The sequence below is a fragment of the Lactuca serriola genome, chromosome 8 (assembly GCF_051521515.1).
Source record: "Lactuca serriola cultivar US96UC23 chromosome 8, Lser_US96UC23_V15, whole genome shotgun sequence".
In the NCBI taxonomy this organism is placed as follows: domain Eukaryota; kingdom Viridiplantae; phylum Streptophyta; class Magnoliopsida; order Asterales; family Asteraceae; genus Lactuca; species Lactuca serriola.
In genome coordinates this window covers 79,705,853-79,714,276 of record NC_136415.1, presented here as the reverse complement: position 1 = coordinate 79,714,276, position 8,424 = coordinate 79,705,853, and the positions used below count along the sequence as shown (strand labels likewise).

Genomic DNA, 8,424 nt, shown 5'->3' with positions numbered 1-8,424 from the left:
CTTCTCATTTGCATGCCTGTTACGTCTACTTCATGGGAGTAAAAATTAAGATGTCTGCAATTTTGCTATATCTCATCATGTTCAACTACCTTCCACTTAGTTATTTGTCGTCTCCTGACATTAACATTTCTCCTTGTGCAATACTATGGGTGTATTGCCACATTAGCTTAATGCTCTAACTTTACTAAGGTGTTGTTTGTTTTTTCTGAGGCAAAATGTTTGCAGTTTGTGGACCACATCTGTAGACCTCTGCAGCAAAAGAGGTAGACCAAAAGTCTGCAGTTTGAATAAATAAATAAATAACTGTTTGTTTTTTTAACATCTACAGGCTACTAAAATAAACTAAAATCTAAATAAACTGGTTTTTTTAAACTACAAAGTGATTTTCTAATATATTTATGACTTTGTTATAAATAATTAACAAATCTAAATCAACTTTTAGTATTATTGTATAAAAAGTGAAAATAAAAATGGTACAAGTTAACGTATATATTTGAAAAAAACCAATAATTTTGGTCGTAAAGTTATGTCTAAACATTGTAATTAGGAATCAAAGAATTTGATATATAAATTAATGGAAATAAACTTCGATTTTTTCAATTAAATCAATTATAATCGTTCCATAAATAATTTTTCTAAAAAATTGATGATGTTTTATTAAATAATGTTCTATAAAATTTGGCACAAAAAATATAAGAATATATATATATATATATATATATATATATATATATATATATATATATAAAGAATTTTAACGACCATTATTGTAATAAACTTTTATTTATAAATTTGTCAAAAATATCATGTTTGTGTCGTCGAACTTTTTTTTTAAGTATTGTAACTTTTGTTTTTTCAAATTGTTTATCACTAATAAAGTTGTAATAAATATAAATTCAAAAACACTAAAAAAATAAAAAAATAAGTATATGTGTTTTTTTAGGCTAGAAGATGTCTGAAGATGTTAGAAGGCTCTGGTCCACATCTGCGCCAAGAAGAGGCGCGCAGACATTTTTAGGTCTGCAGTCTACAAAAAAACGAACAGTCTGCGAAGACTAATGTTTGCGCGTGGTCTGCGCTGCACAGACAGAAGAGGCCAGGAAGATCTGCGGACAAAAAACAAACACCACCTAAATGAGTATGTTATTTAGCACTTCCCAAACCAATAACCAATTTTACCATCCCATCCATGTGCATTAAAGTCGGCTTAACACACTATGGAATTTTCTTAAGGATGTGATAGAAGAAAATTGTTACTCAGCATTATTGAATACTGAGTCAGAACATCTTGTATATGGTACATATAAGCTCTTAACATACCACTCAAGCTAGCATTATTGAATACTGAGTCAGAACATCTTGTATATGGTACATATAAGCTCTTAACATACCACTCAAGCTGCATACTACATCACAATGATAGACAAATTCTCGGCATAATAAGTCAGGAAACTTTTTCGGTTTTTCCTTTCATCTTTCTTGAATTCTCCATATCATATCCTATAACTCCAACTTCGATGTCGTTGAAATACTCATTTCCATCTTCAATACATCTAAATCCATAAGCCTGCTGGATTAAGGCGTCTAAGGGCATAACTAAATTGCTATACACTTGAAAATAAAATCAAAGTACTTTTTTGGTTGCCCTCATAACTAGAACTTGATTGGAATGACATTTATAGAGAGAGAATGATTTATTATATTATTATATGATTCATAAACTACTTGGAAATTATGAGGAAATGATTTGTTAATATATATTATATGACTTATATATTAATTAGAAATAGATAGTTGATTTGTTAATTTATTATGTGATTAATAAAGTAATATGAGATCAATTGTTAAAATAATTGATTTGTTAATTTATATGATTAATAAATTAATATTACATCAATTACAATTAGCAAATTATTAATTAGAAGTAATCTGGAATTAATTTGGGATTAATTGGAATTAATTAACAGTGCAACGGTTGAATTGTAATTGTTCATAGTTGAGCAAAGAAAGCCAATTCTAGAGGGTTCTATAGGGTGAACAGTTTGGGGGGGGGGGGGTAGGGTTTCTGGAAGCCTCCTGAAGTTGTTAAGGATTACTACTTTGAATAGATAAAATCTGAATATTTTATTATTCAAATCAAGGTTTAACCTTGTGATCCTAGCTATAAATTTGACCCCTTGGATCCTTAAATTCGTGCATACACTTCCCTTAAAGGTGATAAACGAAATTTATACCTCTCCTCCTTTCTCCTCAATTATCTTCTAGTTCTAGGGTTTGGGTGTGAGCCATTAGATCCATCATCATTTCGGTGCTAGCTTTCTAGTCTCTTCAAAAGAAGGATTAAAGTAATTTGTTTACTACAACAAATCAAAGGTATGTAAACCCTTAAACATGATTTCATAATTTTGAAATTTCTAGGGTTTATGTTAGTTTTGTTATTCAAAGTATGTTGCATTCAAAGTGTAAGACATAGATCATTTTAGGTTGTATGTGCCCTTTTTAATTGTTAAGTGTTTTTCCGCATTACGCATATTATTGTAATCTAATAAACTCATCAGTGGTATCACAGCTACTTGGTGTGTCTAACATTGAAAGCACATTAGTTGAATCCAATAAACAAATTCTGTTAAATTGTGATCACGACCTGACAGAGGATCTGCTACAACGTGAACACAGTGCATATCTAGATTTTCGGGATTTTCTGCCTAATCTGATTTATTTGGTTGTTATTTGGTAATTATTTGTTTTGATTTCTACCAAAATCTGATTTTTTTTCTTATCTTAGATGATTAAATAAAAACCCTAAATATTTGGAGATAATCTTAGATAAGATAATTATTAATTATGAGATTAGTTAATATTATCCGTGTGTATCCAATAATTATTTTAATTAAATAATTAATTAAAAGATAAATATTAAAACTATAAATATTTTAAATGATTAATTAATTAATTTTAAATATTAAAACTTTTAGTTAAGTAATCGATTAATTCAGATAATTAATTTTAAACCTTGTATTTTGAAATGTTTTAAAATACACCCTTATATATATATATATATATATATATATATATATATAAATCACTATATGTATAATAGAAAGTCAGTCGAATCAATAGTAGGCCTCGTTCATGAAGCCATACTATAAAGAGGGTATAAGGAAACGACCTATAAAATGACTGTTAGATGGGTGTCCTTTTCACACACCGCTCTTATGTGTGGTGGAGAGTCATTGGCTGAACGAGTTTGATAGGACATAATCAAGATTAAAATTATAATCTATAAAGTACTAGAACCTTCTTTTAAAATCTCAGTCTAGTTACTTCATGGAAAATGTGAAAAGTATGTTAATCCATGAAAACACACATCGTTTCTTTATGAGTCGTTAGTGGAGCATGCGTGGTTAACCGACATGCTAATATGGGACTAGAAAGTTGAAATAATGGAACAAATCAAACATTATTATTATAGTGTATGTGGTTAACCAGCACATCAATGTGAGATGATACTTGACCACGGGGTTGTCAAGCGAGTTTGCATGGTTATATAATCACATCTCCTTTTTGATCCTCGACATCCCAGTCACAAAAGTGAGAGATTAATCTGAGATTAACATGCCATTGATAAGATTCAATGAATCTCAAAAGATCTAGGAGTTTCATAAGAATGAAATTGGTAAAAGCCTTACCTACCTAAAATAGATTTGAATTGGATTATGGTGTCCCTCTTCAAAGTTCAAATCGAAAATAAGGATCCAAGCTTTAATTTAAATTTTGGGTTAATAATTAAGGATTAAAATCAAATAACTTTATTTATTTATTTTCCCACTTTTAGATTTCTTATGAAGATAGAATTGGTCTTCCTCGTTCTTCTGGAAATGGTCTTCCACTTTCAAGTAGTGGTGAAAATGTCTTCCCTTCCTTTGGAAATGGTGAAACTAGACATCATCTCTTTTTAAATCTTCCACTTCCTCCCCATGTGACTCTCCAGTGCCCGTTTTCCTCAAGGTGAAAGATATGAAACTACTCAAGCCCTATCGGCATGTAAACATGAAGATGGAAATTTTGTGTATACGCATGTTCTGAAAATGAAGTTGTACATTGACAAATTGGAAATGATGGGTGTTGTACATCTAAGGGAGCAAGCCACTGATGTGGTTCTTCTTTCTCTTTCTAAGTCATATGGTCAGTTCGTTGAGAATTTTCATATGAAGAATCTCGATGTCACCCTAATTGATCTGACTAAGATGTTGATAATCGTAGAAGAAAAGATGCATAAGAGTATAACTGAAGCAGAAATTCCTAAAAGATCTAATGCCAAAAGTTTGTTGGACATTGAAATGATAATCCAAAAAAGGTTTCTCTTCCCAATAGAAAGGTATTGATCAAGATCAAACCGTTTGATTGTATGGTAAAGAGAAAGGCTTGTTCTGAGATCGTTCCAAATGTTGACCCTAATGAGCCCATTTGTTTCTACTGCCAATTGAAGGGACATTGAAAGCAAATCCGCCCAAACTACCTGAAAGATCTTGAAGATGGTAAAGTCAATTCGTATGCCTCTACTTCAGGTACATCCATTATCTAGATCCATAAGTTCCTATTCTTAGACTCTTAATACATAATGTGTTGATCACATTTTGATGGTATTGCAAGATCTAAAAGAAATAAGGAAGCTTAAGCAAAGTGAGATAATTCTGATCATGAGAGATGGACTTTGGTCACATGGTTCGATGGTTAGAATTTGGGGCTACTACTAGGGAGTTTGGATAATTAAATAGATTGCTATTACTCTTCGGAAATGTCTATAAATATAGTTTTCCATTTCATGCATTGTAAGGACAAGTTCCAGTTTTCATTTTATTTCAATAAAAGTGAAGTTTTGGTTTACATAGTTGCCTTATGTTATTTCCTTGCAATGTCATTAATGAAAGTGTTGGTTATGTTTCTAATAATAGAAATATTAAGTATGGATTAAATTCTTATGATATAGCTTGTGGTACTATCATAATTGACCAAGAGAAAAGAAATCTCATCACCAACTAAACGAATACTTGGAGTCGTACAAATTGAATTGTATTATATATGAGAATCTTGTTCATTGAAAAAGTATGACTTAAATCATTGTTCACATGTTTATATGAGATAAGTGAATGACTAATGGATCTAGTACATGTTGATATGGACTCTTCAGATCCACCACAAGGGATGATAACTCTCTTCGTTATGATTTACTAATGCTTCAGTAAATATGATTTTGTTTATAATATTAGATGGAATTCTAATAATTTTGAAAAGTTTATGAGTAGCAGAATGAATAAAAGAATCTATTAGGTAAAAAGATAAAAGATTCTCCAATCTGAAAAGAAATGAGAGTGCTTTAGTATCATGTTTTATGATTATCTTAGTAATTATGGAATTGTATCATAATTAATCATCCAAAAACATCTTAGTGCAATTAAATGACTAAGAAGAGGAATCTAACATTGTTGGAAATGGTTCGATCATAAGATGAGTCACACTTTGTTCCCAATCAAGTTTTATAGTTATGCTCTAGTAACTATGAATTGTATCATGAAACTCCTTTTCAATTAAGAAGGATGATAACACCTCATAATATGTGGAGTAAAGAATGTTTTCCTTACTCTAGAACATTTAGAATATGAGTTGTGATGTTTTTTTGTTGGAAATGGTTCGATCCCCGCAGAAACTCTTGACGAAATTTTGTGGATGTGAAACTCAACCAGAACTTCATTACTTGATCGGAAACACCACCGGATCCACCTCGATCATAGCATTCCTATGGATATACTTCTCGCTCTCTCTACACTCTCAATCAAATTTGTTTCTACAAATTCTAGTTTCCTGATATCACAAAAAACTAATTAGCTACTTCATATTGAAATTTTGATATGTACCTCATCAAATATTCACCAATGGCCGGTTCACTGACATGATCATCATCGTCATCTTCAACTAGCCACCACCATCGTTGGAGCGTCATTTTTGGAACACCATCATCGGACCGTCGTTACAAAGTTGAAAGAAGAAACAAAGAGTAGATCTCATCTAGATTTATGTGGATGTAAATGGCTAGAAAGAGAGAGACGACAAAATCTGATGCCCTTCTATTTCAGATCCGGTGAAGCGAGATGCTATGGTCGTTGAAATGAGATCTGGTGGCGGTGGTCGGCGTAACAAGATCTATTGTTGGTTCGGGTAGATGAACGGATGAAGGTGGTTTTCGACCGTGAGAGGTGGTGAAAATCAGATATGGAGAGAATGAATAAGCGGTCATCATGTGAATCTAGTGGCGATAAGTGAAAAGGCAGAGGAGATGGTTTCTAACGGTGGAAGGTGGAGCGAGATGATGAACAAACAAATCTGGAAACAGTGAAGTTGCGCTGATCTGGTGATTCCGGCGGCGGTCTGGTAATGTTGATGGTGGTTTAGATTATCTTTCAGATGAGAGAGATATGTATAGACACAGAAAAATGAGAGAGAAGTAGAGAGAGAAATATGATATATAGATATATATATATATATAGGCTTAGGTTATTCTATTCTAACTAATTATTGTGCAGATATCGTATGCTATGAGAATTCCTAAATGAATAAGTTGTTTAGCAATGTGAATATGTTCAATCTTACATAGCTATTTTTATTAACACACATTCTCACTTATTAAATCGTCTATAAGGTTATTATGCACTTATTATTATTATTCTCATTTTTGTCATAATGTTTGTCAGAATGTTTATTGGGTCGTATTCTGCCAGAATGAAAATGAGTGAAAAACGATGTGTGAGAACAAAAATAAATAATAATGAGCGATGATGCATGAAAATGACGATATTTTTGTAATGTTGAACATATTCGCATTGCTAAACAACTTATTCTCTTAGTAATTCTCGAAGCATACGATATCCGCATAATAATTAGTTAGAATACTTGAACCTAGCTTTCTCTCTCTCTCTCTCTCTCTCTCTATATATATATATATATATATATATATATATATACAGAGAGAGAGAGAGAGAGAGAGAGAGAGAGTCACGATCTATAAAAATAAAAATTAAGGATATAATACTTTTTTAATAAAAGTTAAAATAATTTAATTCTACAAAACTTTAAATTTCAGCATTTAAACATTAGTGGTCTAAATTTGTTCTCAAATGTTCTCGTAATAAAAAAAATATTCTTCAATGAACATATATATATATATATATATATATATATATATATATATATATATATATATATATATATATACACACACACACACATATATAATCGTAAACACTCATTTTGGAGATAAAAAGTATTTTTAAAACGTAAAATAATTGAAAATTTTTGAAGTCTTTTTTTATATATTATATTTGTAATTTATATTTTCCAAAAAATAAAAAAATAATAAAAAAATTACATTTTTAGAAATATCTGTGAAATATTATAATACAATATTCTACTATAAAAATTACAAAAAAAGTTATAAGAGTATTATACTACAAATATTCAGACATGTTTAATATAATATTAAAATATTCTATAAATTATAAAAAATTTAATAAAATATTAAAAAAATTTAACATATCTAATAACTCTAGTGGAATTCTAGAATATTTTAACATTCTAAAAACTATATTTGAATATCTACAGTATAATATTCTATTAGAATATTTCACGTATATTTAAAGAAAATGTAATTTTTTTATTTTTTTTAATTTTTATTTTTTGGTAAATAAAATGACGAAAATAATAATTAAAAAAAAGAATTTTTGGGTTTTTCCTTTTATTTTGCATTTTAGATATAATTTTATTTATTTTTTGATCTCCAAGATAAGTGACTAGGATCACGTCCTCATGTCTCACAACATTAACATATTATATATATATATATATATATATATATATATATATATATATATATATATATATATATATATATAAACAAGTCTTATATCTCGACATTAAATACAAATCGTTCTTACCTTCAACATCCCTAAAACTTGAAAAATGCTACCTTCAAGAGGTGGTCATTAGTCTTATAAGAATGACCTGCAACATTTATAAGCAATACAAATTATATCCATTTGAATTCATAAAACATGATTAATATACATAATAAAAGAATCAAATTCTTATTAACAATAATTTGAGTGAGAGTTAGAGCTGATGAACAGGATCTGAGCCGGAACTGTTCATTGGCTTAATTTACATGAATGGTCCTTGGATTTTCACGAGTTTGACACTTTTGGTCAACTTTGGCCTTCTTTTCTTTTTTTCGTTTTTTTCGTGACTTTTGTGAGGGAAGGAGGTGATGAACAGTACCCTGCTAAGCTGGTACCGTTCATAGACTTAATAAATTTAGTTTTTGTCTTTTTAAATGCACCAATTTTTGGGTTTCTTTTTTTAAGGAAAACGTCT

General features: G+C 29.8%; 1 long non-coding RNA gene across 1 annotated transcript; it reads right to left on the bottom strand.

Moving 5' to 3' along the window:
• Positions 1 to 5,427: 5,427 nt before the first annotated feature.
• LOC145069612 (uncharacterized) lies at positions 5,428 to 8,142 on the bottom strand. Its single transcript, XR_013689574.1, has 2 exons — positions 7,989 to 8,142; positions 5,428 to 6,455 (listed from the first exon to the last, which is right to left on the bottom strand). It is a non-coding gene; the product is annotated as an uncharacterized LOC145069612 (long non-coding RNA).
• Between the last annotated feature and the right edge of the window lie 282 nt (positions 8,143 to 8,424).